Consider the following 12,958-nt stretch of genomic DNA (forward strand, 5'->3'; position numbering starts at 1 on the left):
ATGGGTGCTGTTGTTTGTATGGAAATTGTACCTCAATTAAGTTGATTAAAACAAATAGAATTCAGAGGCATTGAGGGGTGCCTTGTAGGAGTTTTTAAAAGAAGGGCGTAAAACTTTGACAGAATGAGTTTCCCTTCACTTTGGAGTTACACTAAATTTGTAGACAAATCCAAGGGAAATGGCCATAATTTCAATAGCAAGTTTTTCCATTTAGGGACGTAGTAGGTCATTCTCTATGCTCTGGGACAGTTGAAACAGCATTACCTTGTCCTTAAGAATTTCACGGCCTTTACCCATAAAATAATCTGGGCTGAGTGCCGGGGAAGGGGTGGTCGTTGGCCAGGAGGGGTAGGTGTGCTTTCACTGTTAACAAGGGTGGAGTTTGGTTTTAAACACCAGTTATTCTCAGTCACCATTTAGCTTTTTACCACTTTCTGAATAATCTCAAGGTTAGTGGTCTCCACTCAGTTTTAGGTTATGCACTCTTTTCCGTCAACAATTTACAAGCACAGACCTTTTCAGGGATGCTGCTGAGGGCCACCCCCTATCCCTACAGATGTGGTGGGTGCTCCCACACAAGCAGCTGCTTCCCCACCAGCACTGGCTCCTTTCTGCTTTTTTAGGCTAAAGGCTTTTCCTGCACCACAGAAGATTCCTTGGCCAGCTTACAGGGCAGCTTGAAAATGTCAGGGAGTTAACATCCCAAGGGCAACTCTTACCCAATGAAGAAAAGAAGGTAAGTATCCCAACTTCTCCATCCCTTGATGGGACCGTCTGAATGCCTACATGATACCTCAGATGGCCTCTGAGGTAGTGAGGGAAGCCCTCACCTGTGCACCCCTCTCTGTCTCCCTCCCCCTTCCCCTCCCTCCTGCTTCCTGAAATCACCTCCCAAATAAACAACCTGCACCCAAATCCTTGTTTCAGGGTTTGCTGTATACTATGGTATTATTTCAATGTGTTTGTAATAAAACATACACAAAATACACATTTAAAAGGATAAAATAGAGATAAACAGTAGTTTAACTAACTTATTTATTAACAACACAATCTTTTTGCTCTCTTCCAAATATTAATCATGATATTCTTAGTAAGTGGCAGTGTGATTAAATGTGCTTCATTTATTTTTTAAAACCTTGATTAACACTTTGTGATACAGCAATTTGGAAGCCTGGTTCTGAGTTCATTTTATCTTGATACTTGGTTTAATGGTTTTGATAACTAAAAAAGTCACTTCAGAAAGTTATGTGAATCTAATGGAGAATAGGCATCACTAAATTACATGCTCACTTTCCAGTCCCATCCACCAACCACGCAAAGGTAGCTGTTAAAATCTGGCCAGCAAATGCTGGTCTTCCTGATGTCGGTCATTGCTCCAGCTCACTGATTGGAAAGAGTTGCATTTTTATGTTTTCAACTATTAGCATGAAAACCCATGGAAATTATGCATTTGGGGAGATTTTAAGTCTGGTTAGACAGGTGTACATATTTGCCAGAATCCATCAACTTTTAGCTTTAAAATAGGTTCCTTTCAAGGTGATTTAATACTGCTTTTCAGGTAACTGAAAAATTCAGGTAACTTGATGATGCCTTGATGGCTAATGAATAAGCTTCAGGATGTGCCCAGGAAAATCCTCGGGGCCCAAAGCCTCCAGGAAAATTCAGGCAGTCCCCTAGATGGTTCTCTCCCGTCTTAAGTGAAGCAGAGTTGTTCTGCTTTTGGGCCTGGAGGCCTTGCAAAGCAGAGATAAGGCTAGGCTGATGGGGAGCCTAGGGCAGAAACAAATCACCTGTCAGGTGTGTCTCCCACACAGTTGCTTCCTTTCTGTGGTGTCAGCCTGACCTGACCCTGGGCCCTGCCTCTCCTTCCTAGGTCTGCCAAGGCCCTCAGGTGGAAGAGGCCAGATGCCTGGGCTGCACTGGGAATGGATGCAGGCCTACCAAGAGGAAGGCGGGAGGTGATTTGCTACAGTGCAGGCTCTCCAGCCCCACCAACTGCGACTCTGAAGATGGTACCTACTCTCCCCCACCTCCACCACGTTCTCCCCCTCAGCCTCCTGGCAAGGAGAAGTGAGCCTTCCTTGGGGAAATGGGGTGCCATTCCAGCTTCAGGAGAAGCTCTGCTTGACTTGAAATTGCACCTTGGTCTCATCAATGCAGGCTCTGTTCTTCTTGACAAAAATGAAAGCGTCACCTAGGCCTGATTGCTTGCAGGAAGAAGACAGACTTGGGTCTCCCCATCAGCTTTGGACCTTACAAGGCTGGAAGAGCTGGTTGGTCTGCATTGTCTAAACCTCATGGGTCAGCCATTATTATGTCCATTTCACAGATAAGGGCACGGAAGCTAAGCTGCTTACCTGAAACCTACGACAGCTGTACCTCTTACAGGAGCCCAATCGTGAGAGAAAGGAGTGATGTGATGATGGATGGATTTAAAACGGCTAGAAAAGGCACAGGGGACATCCAGCAATGGGGAAGATACAAATTAATCAACAGTGAACACACATAAGAAAAAAATTTAAGTCCAAGTGTTGGATAGAATGTGGGGAAACTCTTACCTTATGGTGGGAATGTATATGTGACAATAGAGCAAAGTTGAAGATGCTACTGCACTTCCAGGTTTATTACCCTAGAGATGCTTACACGTGTGTCCAAGGAGACATGTAGGACTTTCACTAACTGGAAATCATCTAAATGCTTATCAATAGGCAATGGATATATTACATTATATTGTCTGCTACTTTTTGCTTCTTTAAAAAGAAGTCTGAGGCAGAAATGACAAAAATGTTAACTGGTATTTATCATTGTGTGTTATTATATGATTTTTTAAACTATTCAAAAGCACATGTAGTGCTTTACAAAAGTCCAGCTTAGCCTGACTGGAATTGTACCAGCAGCCCAGGAATGTCAACCACATGCTGGCCCAAAGCTAAATCTCAACCAGAGCTTGCTTTGGGAACCTGAGATTGGGGTTCCAGAGCCTCAGGGAAGTTTTCAGAGTCTGGAGTTGTCCTGCCAACCAACCTACCTGGATGGTGCCACAAGGCTGAAAGGAATGCCGGCTCCTTGCCTGCACTTGGGGGCTCATGGTATAATAGGAGACCTGGATCACAGACCCATACCAGGTGAAGGACATCACCTTCTCCCTGGTGACTGGAAGGGCATGACCTGAACACCACTCCAACATCCCGTGAATTGTCCCATGCCCTTGCTGCAAATTCCACCACTCATGTCTGGCTGAGGGTTTCAGCTTTTGCTAAAATCTTGTTTTTAACTCTGCATATGCAGTCTAGGCCTCTGTCTCTGCTGCTGCCTCCACCCAAATGTGGGTGCAGCCTCTGTGCCTCGATTTCCTCTTCCCAATCCAAGGTTCAGAAAGCCAAAGTCACGAGAGGTTCACAAGAACAGCCCCTTGGGCTTCAAAACAGGGAGAGAAAGTGGCAACACAGTTGGGCCATGCAAAAGGAAATGACAAAGAGATGTGACAAAGAGGGTGTAAAAGGTTATGGGGCACTAGCAAAGTGAGGGGTGTGGCTGGAGCAGTGGAACTAAAGCTGCCTGGGTACGCTGAGGATAGACCATGGAGAGCCATGAATGCCAGGCAAGGAGGGAATTCTTGCCAAAAGGAGCTTGTGTCTTTGGCACTAGTCTAGCAGGTAACTTTGCTAAAAGGTGTCAGTCCCTGTGCATCTGTGAACACACATCAAGCCACATTGCTGGGCCATGGACCCGGGGATGATTCTCCCCATGTCCACACCACGCTCCCTTCTTGCAGACAACCATATTCACTCCACTTGCCAACCCTCACTGATTTCAAAATCACCCAGGGTGAAGACACAACCCTGCCAGTCCTTCAAGAGCCATATACAGATTCCTCTCCAGCCCCTCATCTCCCACTGTCCAAGCTGCAGAAGCCGAAAGGCTGTGCCCGCCTTGACATCGCACATCGCCTCGTCCTCAGATTGTCTCTGAGAGCCCAGATTGTACATCTTCCATTTCTCTCCTCTGCCTATTAGCATGACTCTTTTGGTTGCAAGTGACAGAAAACACAACTCAAACTGGTTAAAGGGAGATCTATTGGCTCAGGTAACTGAAAAGTCTCAAGCATAGCTGGATTAAGGAGCTCAGCTGATATCCTAAGGACTTGGTCTCTCCTCTGTGCTGGCTTCAGTTTCAGGCAGACTCTCTCCATGCTGTGGCCCCGGCCTCTCCTCCCAGGACACCCCAGCCAAAAAAGACTTCTCTTCCCTTATGTTTCTGGCAAAACCCCCAGCATTACACCTTGGCCCCATTCCACCTGTGAGCCAATCACAGGAGTTAGAGGATGGAGTGCACTGTTGGCAGGCCAGGGTCACATGCCCACTGTGAGTTCAGTGGGTGGAGTAGCCCCCTCTCAAACCTTAGAGACTGCAAGTTGGGGTAGAAATGTTCTTCAAAGGAAACTGGAGGTGCCATTACCTGAAGCAGGAGCATGCATGATGTGCAGGAAAAAGCAACACAATTTCTGTTTTATTTCTGTGTTCCCCAAGCTTAGGGAAGGTCCAGCGTGGGGCCTGGGACATATTCATACTTCGTATATATTTATAGGATGTATGTATGTATGGATGGATGGATGGATGGATGGACGGATGGGCGGGTGGGAGGAAAAATGTCTCCAATTTCCTCTGGCTCCCCACTTAGAATGTTTGGCCAGAGCTGGGCCTGATGTTACAGGCCCGTTCTCTCCCCAGAGCTGAGATTCTGGCATGCGTGGCGTAAGTGCAGAATCTAGAGGGCTAGAGAGGGAAAAAAGGGGGTCTGGACTGAATACCAGAACAGGAGAAATGCCAGCAAAGTGAATTGTGAGGACTGACAACCTCCCCGATTAAGGGGAGCCTGGGGAGCTATCCTATGACAAAGCTGCCGTCCAGACACGTGTGGATGCTGGAGTTGCAACCATGCAGCCAGAGGTGACTGGTTTGAAATGAAGCAGGGGATGAACTCTGCAGGGGAAACTCCCAGATCTGGTGTTACCTACCTGATTTGGCCCAGCTCCCAGGCCTGGAATCTTCTACCAAGACTCCTCACAGCCCAGGGCCTGGGACTCCCAGGGACCCTTCAGCCCCCTTTCCTGAAGTCTCAACTAAGGGAGGAGGATGAAGTTACTAGGAAGTGACCCCTCTGCCTCATCTGGCCTGGCTTTGCCCCTGTGGTCGGGAGGGAGACACCATGGACAGCAAATTACCAGACCCAGAAAACTCCATCCACCCTCCGTCAGATTTCTGGGGCCCGGAGACTCCAGACCTACCTTTCCACCAGGACTTGGAAAAGTCAGAATACAAAAGACCAAAAAAGTCTCTGGATGCAAGAGTGAAATACTGGGTCATGAATATGGTAAGTCATCTTAGTAGAATTTGCTGATTGATTGATTATAGAGTCACTAATCTCCTAGATTCAAATGTACCTGAAGAATACGTGAAAAGTTGTGAATTCTAGTCAAACATTGCAGGACACTGTTTAACTTGTTTTCTTTAAAGTGACTTACCCAATAATTTTTGGCTTTAAATGCTATATGAATATTTCATAAATAACACATACATTTAATATTTTAACAATTTTACACCATATCTACAGTACTTTGGTACCTGACTTGTATATTTATGTGACTATTGTTAGAAGTGACTAATTGGGTTTGATTAGCTCCATCATTAATATTCTGTCCATAATTTAACATGCTTCAATAAAATACCCTAAAGCAGTGTAATGATTAGATTTCAGGAATATGTGTTTTGCAATTAAGTTCCTCTTGATTTTGATATGCAGATGAAGAAATGGTGGTCTCATTTAAAAAAAAAAACTGCCCTTATTAACTCAGCAGTATACTCTGAAGATTAGGTAAGAAATCCAAGATTTTCTCTTTGTATATGCTAGTTAAAATGTATTTCAATCAAGCCTATGTGGGCAAATCAGATTTGATTAGTTTAAGTTCACAGTCATTCTACCTAAATGAATAATGTGTCACCTAACATTGCAAAAATTTGATTAATAGTTTATCAGTTAATTAAAAACGGGGTTTAATTTTTCTTTTTTAGGAAAATGCAAGGTAGATATTCCTTGTATTCATCATAAATGCAAATTATTTCAGCTTGAATCTATTGTTCCTTTTTTGCTTCTTAGCCAACTGGCAAGGAAAATAAAGCTCTTAGAAATATCTCTGGGAGGGAGGAGTAGTGAAACTTTCTTTGCTCCCACCAGGGGCTGTCACTTGTTTCCTGGCTGCAGAGTTCACTCTGGGTGGAGTTGGTTCCCTGGCCTTAGCTTCTCCAGGCATCTCACCTCCTTGCCTCCCCTTCTGTCTTCATTCTCCCTGAAGCCTGTGGCCATAAGACTTTTCCAAATGACAACTTTTGTCACCCTGTTCAGTTTAGTTATCTGCGGGGCAGGAACCAGGGAACCAAAGGAGCCCCTTTCCCTGGGAACCCGACACACGACACTCCCATCCTCTTCGGAGCTGGTTATCCATGTCAGATAATTAGAACACCAGGGTGTCTTCTTTGCAGACAGTGGATTCCTCACGGAAAGGCTGCTGGGCATATTGAGTAAAAGGTTGGTTCTTCCTGGCGGTTATGGGGGGTGGCATCGCAAGGCAGGGAAGGGAAGGAAGCCCATCCAGAGTGGGTGAATGAGCAGGTTTTCTGCAGGCAGCCTAACTGCTGGCACCTGGGACGCAGCACAGACTTGGCCTCAACCCATCCTAAGGGCAAGGACGCTGGACAATTTATCCACAACTTCTCTCGTCACTGACTGAAGTCTGTTCCCAGGGCCTTAATTCCTGGCCTTTCCCACCTGTCCTGCACATAGGCAGATCAGGCTCCTGTGGCTGGAGCTGGGCCCCATGAAGAGTGCCCGTCACTTGCTCAGTTGAGTGTAATGGAACGGTGAATGCTGAAGGAGCAGGGGCAGGGCATCCCTGGAGCCTCTCACAGTGGGTCCTGTGCTAATGTCTCAGTCCCAGGCACTCTCATAAATTCATTCTTCACTTTGAGAGGACCTGCCTTCCTCAGTGTTTATCAAGAATGACAATGCCTGTCGGGAACCAACCTGCCCTGGGCACAACTGCAGACGCTGTGACCTCAGCTGTGAACAAGTCCGACCAGTCACTACCTTCAGTCTTACAGTTCAGGGGCAGGAGACTGACACAGATATGTCAGTTGTAGGAATGATGGTCAGGGAGGGCTTCTCAGGGGAGGTGACCTTGAGCTGAGATTTAAAGGATGAGAAGCAACCTGGGAGATCTGGGAGAACTTCCCAGGCATAGAGGAGAACAAGGGTCAAGGCTCCAGGGCAGGAGTAAGTTTGGAGTGTGAGAGTCGAGAGACAATCTCTGGCAAGAGTGCGGGGAGTGAGGAACGCAGAATGCAAGTGATGTTGGGAAGGTAGGCAGGGCCAGATCGCTGAGGCACTGGGCCCTGCCGCCCTCAGGGCCACCGCGGAGCTCTCCACAGAGTGCAGCCAGTTACCCCCAAAGCCCCTGAATCACCATGGAAGAGCGGGCATCGTTTAAGACTCACAGCTCCGCACAGTAAATCTCAGGTGTGCTCGAGTTTGAGAAACTCCAACCTGGGCTCAAGGATGTCTGAGCGTTCAAACTACTCTGCTCAAAGCTCCGGTTCCCTGGGAGTGAGTGGGGCCAGGGGGCCGTGGCACTGCAGGGCGTTCTGCCGGCCCAGTGCGCCCCGTTCTCACATAGATCCCCTCTGGGCCTACACACGCGGAAAGAGGGGTCTGTCACGGCAAGGACAGAAGTCACGAGCCCCCGGCGGGGACTTGGCCTGCGGTTGTGCTTGGTTCAACCAGTCTGGATTTGGAGCTAAATCTTACTTGATCTGACCCACAGCTTCACTGCTGTCTGGAGAGTTCTGGAGAGGATCTTGGTCACCTGTGGCCTATCTTCCCAAGCTGGTATTTCTGTCGTGGCTGCACTGGAGGGCTACCTCTCTGGACCTTAGTCCTCTGCTCAGGACCCCTGCAGAAGCAGCCCCTGGCCTGGGTTTAGATTCTGCCCTGGGCATGCAGAGCACATGTGCACCTGAGGTGCGCCTGGGCCAAGAAACTGAATGGTGCTGCATGTGCCACTGTTCTGGAGTGGGGGAAGGGACAGAGGCCAGTATTTTGAAGACCCTCCCTGGTGGCAGTCATGCACAGCCAGGGTCAAGAAACCCAGGAGCTGGGAGGAAGGTCTTGGCTGTTCCCCAGAGACACCTGTAGGCAGGCCCCCCAGGCAGCAAGGAGTCAAGGGGGGAGCCACCTAGGGAGTGGGTGTAGGAGCTGGAGCTTCCTGCCACCACAGGAGCCATGCATTGACTAGATTTATAAAACTGAACACCTGCCACTGAACTGAATCCCAGGGAGAATGGGGACATGCCAAGAGATAGAACTTTCAGAGTCGTTTAAGCTGCAAGTTACCTCAAACCATCCTCCGCTGGCTCTTAGACAGCCCTAGGGCCATCGGGGAGGAGGGACTGTATCCCAAGGAGGGCAGTCCAGCAACAAGGCCCTGGCTACCTCCCCACGGCCCCTCCACACCTACCTGTGCAGAGCAGCCTGCCTGTTTCCTCACCGTGGCCACCCATACCAGCTTCCACGAGGTCCAAGGAGCTACAGATACCCAGTCTGTACAGCAGCCATCCTCTGGCCCCTTGAGCCCTTGTCTCTGCTCCTGCCTAGTGTGGGAGTGAGGGCTATTTCTGCCCCTTCTACCTTCCAAACACCTCGGTCAGGGCCTGTTCTGGACAGGCCAGGACAAGGGGAAGAGAGCCATTCCACTCAGGCCACTCATTCTGATGAATATCAAGTGCACACTGTTGTCACTGTGTCCAGTGAGGGTTTCCAGGGAGTCTGTGTGTGTGTCTGGTTAAAAGCATTAACTTGCTTTATGTAAATATAGTCAGTTTATACTAATTTATGTAAACTTGCTTTGGCAGTTTTTCATTATTTAATAAACTGGGAGCTTGAAAAAGTGGAAGTGGCTCAGGCTTCTCCTAACCCTTGGGAGGCCAGGTCTTAAGGGCAGGGGTCATGCCTTGGAGAAGACTCTGTGTCAAAAGAGGACCCTGAGTGTCCAGCTCTGCTTGGAGGAGATAGTAACTGAGGCCAACAAAACAGAGCATGAGGCAGGGCTTTGCACGGACCAACCATCTCATATCTGATCCTCACAAAAACCTGATGACGTCAGACCTTTTCATATATTACCCATTTTACAGATGAGGAAACTGAGGCACAAAGAGGTTAAGTAGCTCCACCAAGTTCACAACAGCTAGCAATGGGCAGAGGCAAGACTCAAGTGCAGGCAGCCGGTTTCAGTGCCCACGTGCTTATCCTCGCTGCTCTCCCACCTCCAAAGTCCCAGCAACACCCTCTGTGGAGATTTTCACATCCAGCAAGCAGGAAAGGACCTATTGTTCCCATCTTACTGATGAGCAAACAGTGGTAAAGAGACTTCCCAGCATGTCTTGGTAAGTAAGTGGTAAGGTCAGGCCTGGGTGCCTGTCCAGGGTGCCTGTCTCCCCGCCCTGGCCTGCCTGCCCTCTGCTCCGGCCCCTATAAGCACACCTCAGTTTCCAGCAGGCAGCAAAGGCCCATACCTATCCAAGGGCCAGACTCCCCTGCTCTTGGCAAGATGAGAGGAAACAAATTGTCAGGTGTTTTTGTTCTTGTTTCTTTTTTCAAAAGAAAACTCTCTAAAACCCACCAGGAATGAACTCCAAAGACAGCATCCCTTAAGCAAGTTTAGGAAGGACTCTGAGTATTTTGAAAATCAGGACTCTATGGGGCCCAGTGGTGTGTGAATGTCCACACATAGCTGTGCTTTTCAGAGCAAGTTTTTCCATCTAAAAACAATACCAAGAACTAACCCCAAATGTCAGTATCTATACATTTAGAATTTGGACTATTTATGCTTCAAAAAAAACTATCTGGAAAAATGGCACACTGGACCAGTCTATCTCTGGGAAAAGGGACTAGACCAATGTCAGAATTGCCAAATTTAAAATCTGAACTCCACCCTCTGCTCTGGGGCCCTGGCTGAGTCAGGGCGCCTGTCTCCTGTGAGTGGCAGAGACTGGCCCCCATCAGTAGCGTTGGCTAACAAAGCCTTTATCAGGCATCTTGAATTCAGAACACCAGCTCCACATTTGCAGGAGTGGAGCTGCACCTGTGAATCGCTAATGTCCCATCTTCTGGACAGCACGGGGGCAGAGTGATGGCGGGAAGGCCCTGCGGTCTCTGGGCTGCTTAAGGAAAGGCCGCACTATAAAATGAGGGCCAGGAGGAGGCTGCATGAGAGCATCGGAGGGTGCCATTAGTCCTGCATCTGCGTCTGGAGCCTGGCAGGCCTCCCTCTCCTGGCTGCCCGGCTACCCCTTCTCCCTGCCGGCAGGGCAACTGCTGCCAGGGAGGGGTGGCAGGGAGTTTGGGGGGAAGTTAGCAAAACGGTTTGGTATTTCCACATAGGTCAACTGAATTCCTGTTAGTCTTTCACACATCATTCAACAGATACCTTTTTGAGCACCAAGAAAGCACAGGCCCCGTGCTGAGCCCTCAGCAGGGAGGGAGGAAGAGGGGGAACACCCAGGGTGCCAGGCCCCTGCCCTCCCAGGAGCACGACAAGGTGGGGAGAGCAGAGAGCCCATGCTGGGCTGATGCTGGCACGAGGCAGCAGCGACCTGCTTTACTAGAGCCGGGAGCTGAGAGGCAGCCCAGGAGCCCTCCCCCCAGGACTTGGGGTGGCCTCACTGTGGCAGAGTATTCCTCATCATGGGCCAGGTGTCGCCTAGCCTCCAAGTCCTTCCAAGAGTACTTATTAAGCCCGTTTCTCAGGTGCAGGAAGTGAGCTTGGGAGAGGTTATGGACTTGCCCACCCCACTCATCACTAGGTGGTAAAGCTGGAGCTCGGAGCCATGCCTCTGCCCTATGCTTCTCCTCTAGGTAAACCAGCCTTGTGTTTGGGGCCCTTGGGGCCAGCCATCAGTTGTGAACAACACAGGAACAACTGAGATGACTCTGGGGATGAAAATTTCCTCCTTTGTTGGATGGAGTCATGCTGAGTTTGCGCCAAATAGTCCCCCCACCCCGGACCTGAAATTGAACGAGGCACGTGGAGCACGTTGACACTACGTAGATGCTGCCTACACACTCACAAGCTGCTTCCAGTGGGTGACGAGCACTACCAGGCACCCGCCATGCGGCCCAGCCCTGCGCCAAACCATGTGGGACAGGTGAGAAACAGCAGAGCCCATCTCCTCCCCAGGGGGCTGTCAGGATCAGAGGAGAACCAGGAGATGAACATGATCAAACAGTGGACAGAATCCCCCATTCTTTCATTTCTGCAATTCTCTCAAATTCCCTGCGTTTCAGCCACGAGAGTCTATCCAATGAACACTCCCCCCCAGCAGCTTTGTGCCTTCTTCTCAGAGCCCTGGACTCTGGGTCTGGTCTGCACTTAGGACACCTCACAAGGCCAACCCACACCATAGTTCTGGCGGCCTGGGCCCCAACCCCATCCCATCTCACTCGACCAGAGGCTGAGCATTCTGGGAGCAGCTTCCAGGCTGGTTCTGCTCGCCTGCCCTCCAACCCTGGGGCCAGGGCCTGGCCCACTAATGCCTACTCACTCAGTCATCCCATGGGTGTTTCTAGAGGGCCTGCTGTGTGCTAACCCTGAGTTAGGTGCTAGCACACGTGAGGGGAAAAACAGTCAAAGTTTCTATCTTCTGAGAGCCTGACAGATTACTGAAGAGACAACAGTGAATCCAGTAAACAAACAAAACAAAAAAACAAACAAAAAAGCACTTAACAATGATAAAGTGTGATCACTGCTGTGAAGGAAAAGAACAGGGCACCCTGAGAGAGGAAGAGGGTGGAAACTGAAGTCACACAGGACGTGGGTGTCAGGGAAGGCTCTACTCAGGTGTACACACAGGGTGCCTAACGGATGCTCACAGTCTGGAGAACGTGTTTGAAGGCAATGGAAGGAAAGGGGACATGACAACAGAGAGGAAAGGGGCCCGAAGTGGGGCAGGGGATCAGAACAGGCAGAGAGAGCCTGGCATCTGAGATCCAAAGCCCTCTCTAAAGTCCAAGGACAAAAGCTCAGTGAAGAGGTGACAAATGTGGTCCTGAAACAAGCTGGGCCAGCAGGCATGAACTGCTACTGCTACAATGGGTTCTGAAAGCCCAGGCAGGGGCCTCAGTTCATTGGAGCATCTGTGACATTTATGGACCACTTCTGGGTGTAAAACAGGAAATCAAGGAATTATAAAATCCCCTGGGCGGCAGTAACCGTGACCCTAGCCCAGCCCAGAGAGCTAAGAACTGTGCAGGCTGCTGGCCTCTGTGCCCTGGTCACCCAGCTCTGCCCCCTCTGGAGACTGAGTCAGAGCTGGGGACACCCTCGAGCTCCCTCAGCCAGAGGCAGTGGCCGGGCACGGCAGGAATGAGACTAGGTGGCACACCCTGGGTGGATGGTCCCCAGCTCCCTCCAAGGGACACCTAGGGGAGAGGAGAAGGACAATGTCTGCCTGCAAATCCAGAAGCCCTGGACCCAGGGCTCAAACAGGACTTCGGGTCCCAGATTCTCACTACACACTCAGCTTCCCTTGGAGTTGGCTTCTTTCTCAAGACTGGTTCTCCCCAGGTGATGCCCAGGCTGAACCTCAGCTGGAGAGCATCTCCCGAAGTAGTTCCTGCCAAGTCCCGAGACTAATTCTGATTGGCCAGGCTTGGCTTCCCCACTGGGGCACAGGTTAGCTTCACCCAAATCGTATGGACTTCCAGCAAAGTGCAGGTCCCCGAAGGAAGAGCAGGTGCCTTAGACAAAGGAAAGAACAGGGCTGTCTAGCACAGAAGGGATAAGAAATGTATTAAGGGGGAAAAACAAACCACAACGCAAAGCAAAAGTCCCCAGAGAGAAGTGCTAGGG

Source organism: Globicephala melas, chromosome 19 (assembly GCF_963455315.2).
Source record: "Globicephala melas chromosome 19, mGloMel1.2, whole genome shotgun sequence".
Classification (NCBI taxonomy): domain Eukaryota; kingdom Metazoa; phylum Chordata; class Mammalia; order Artiodactyla; family Delphinidae; genus Globicephala; species Globicephala melas.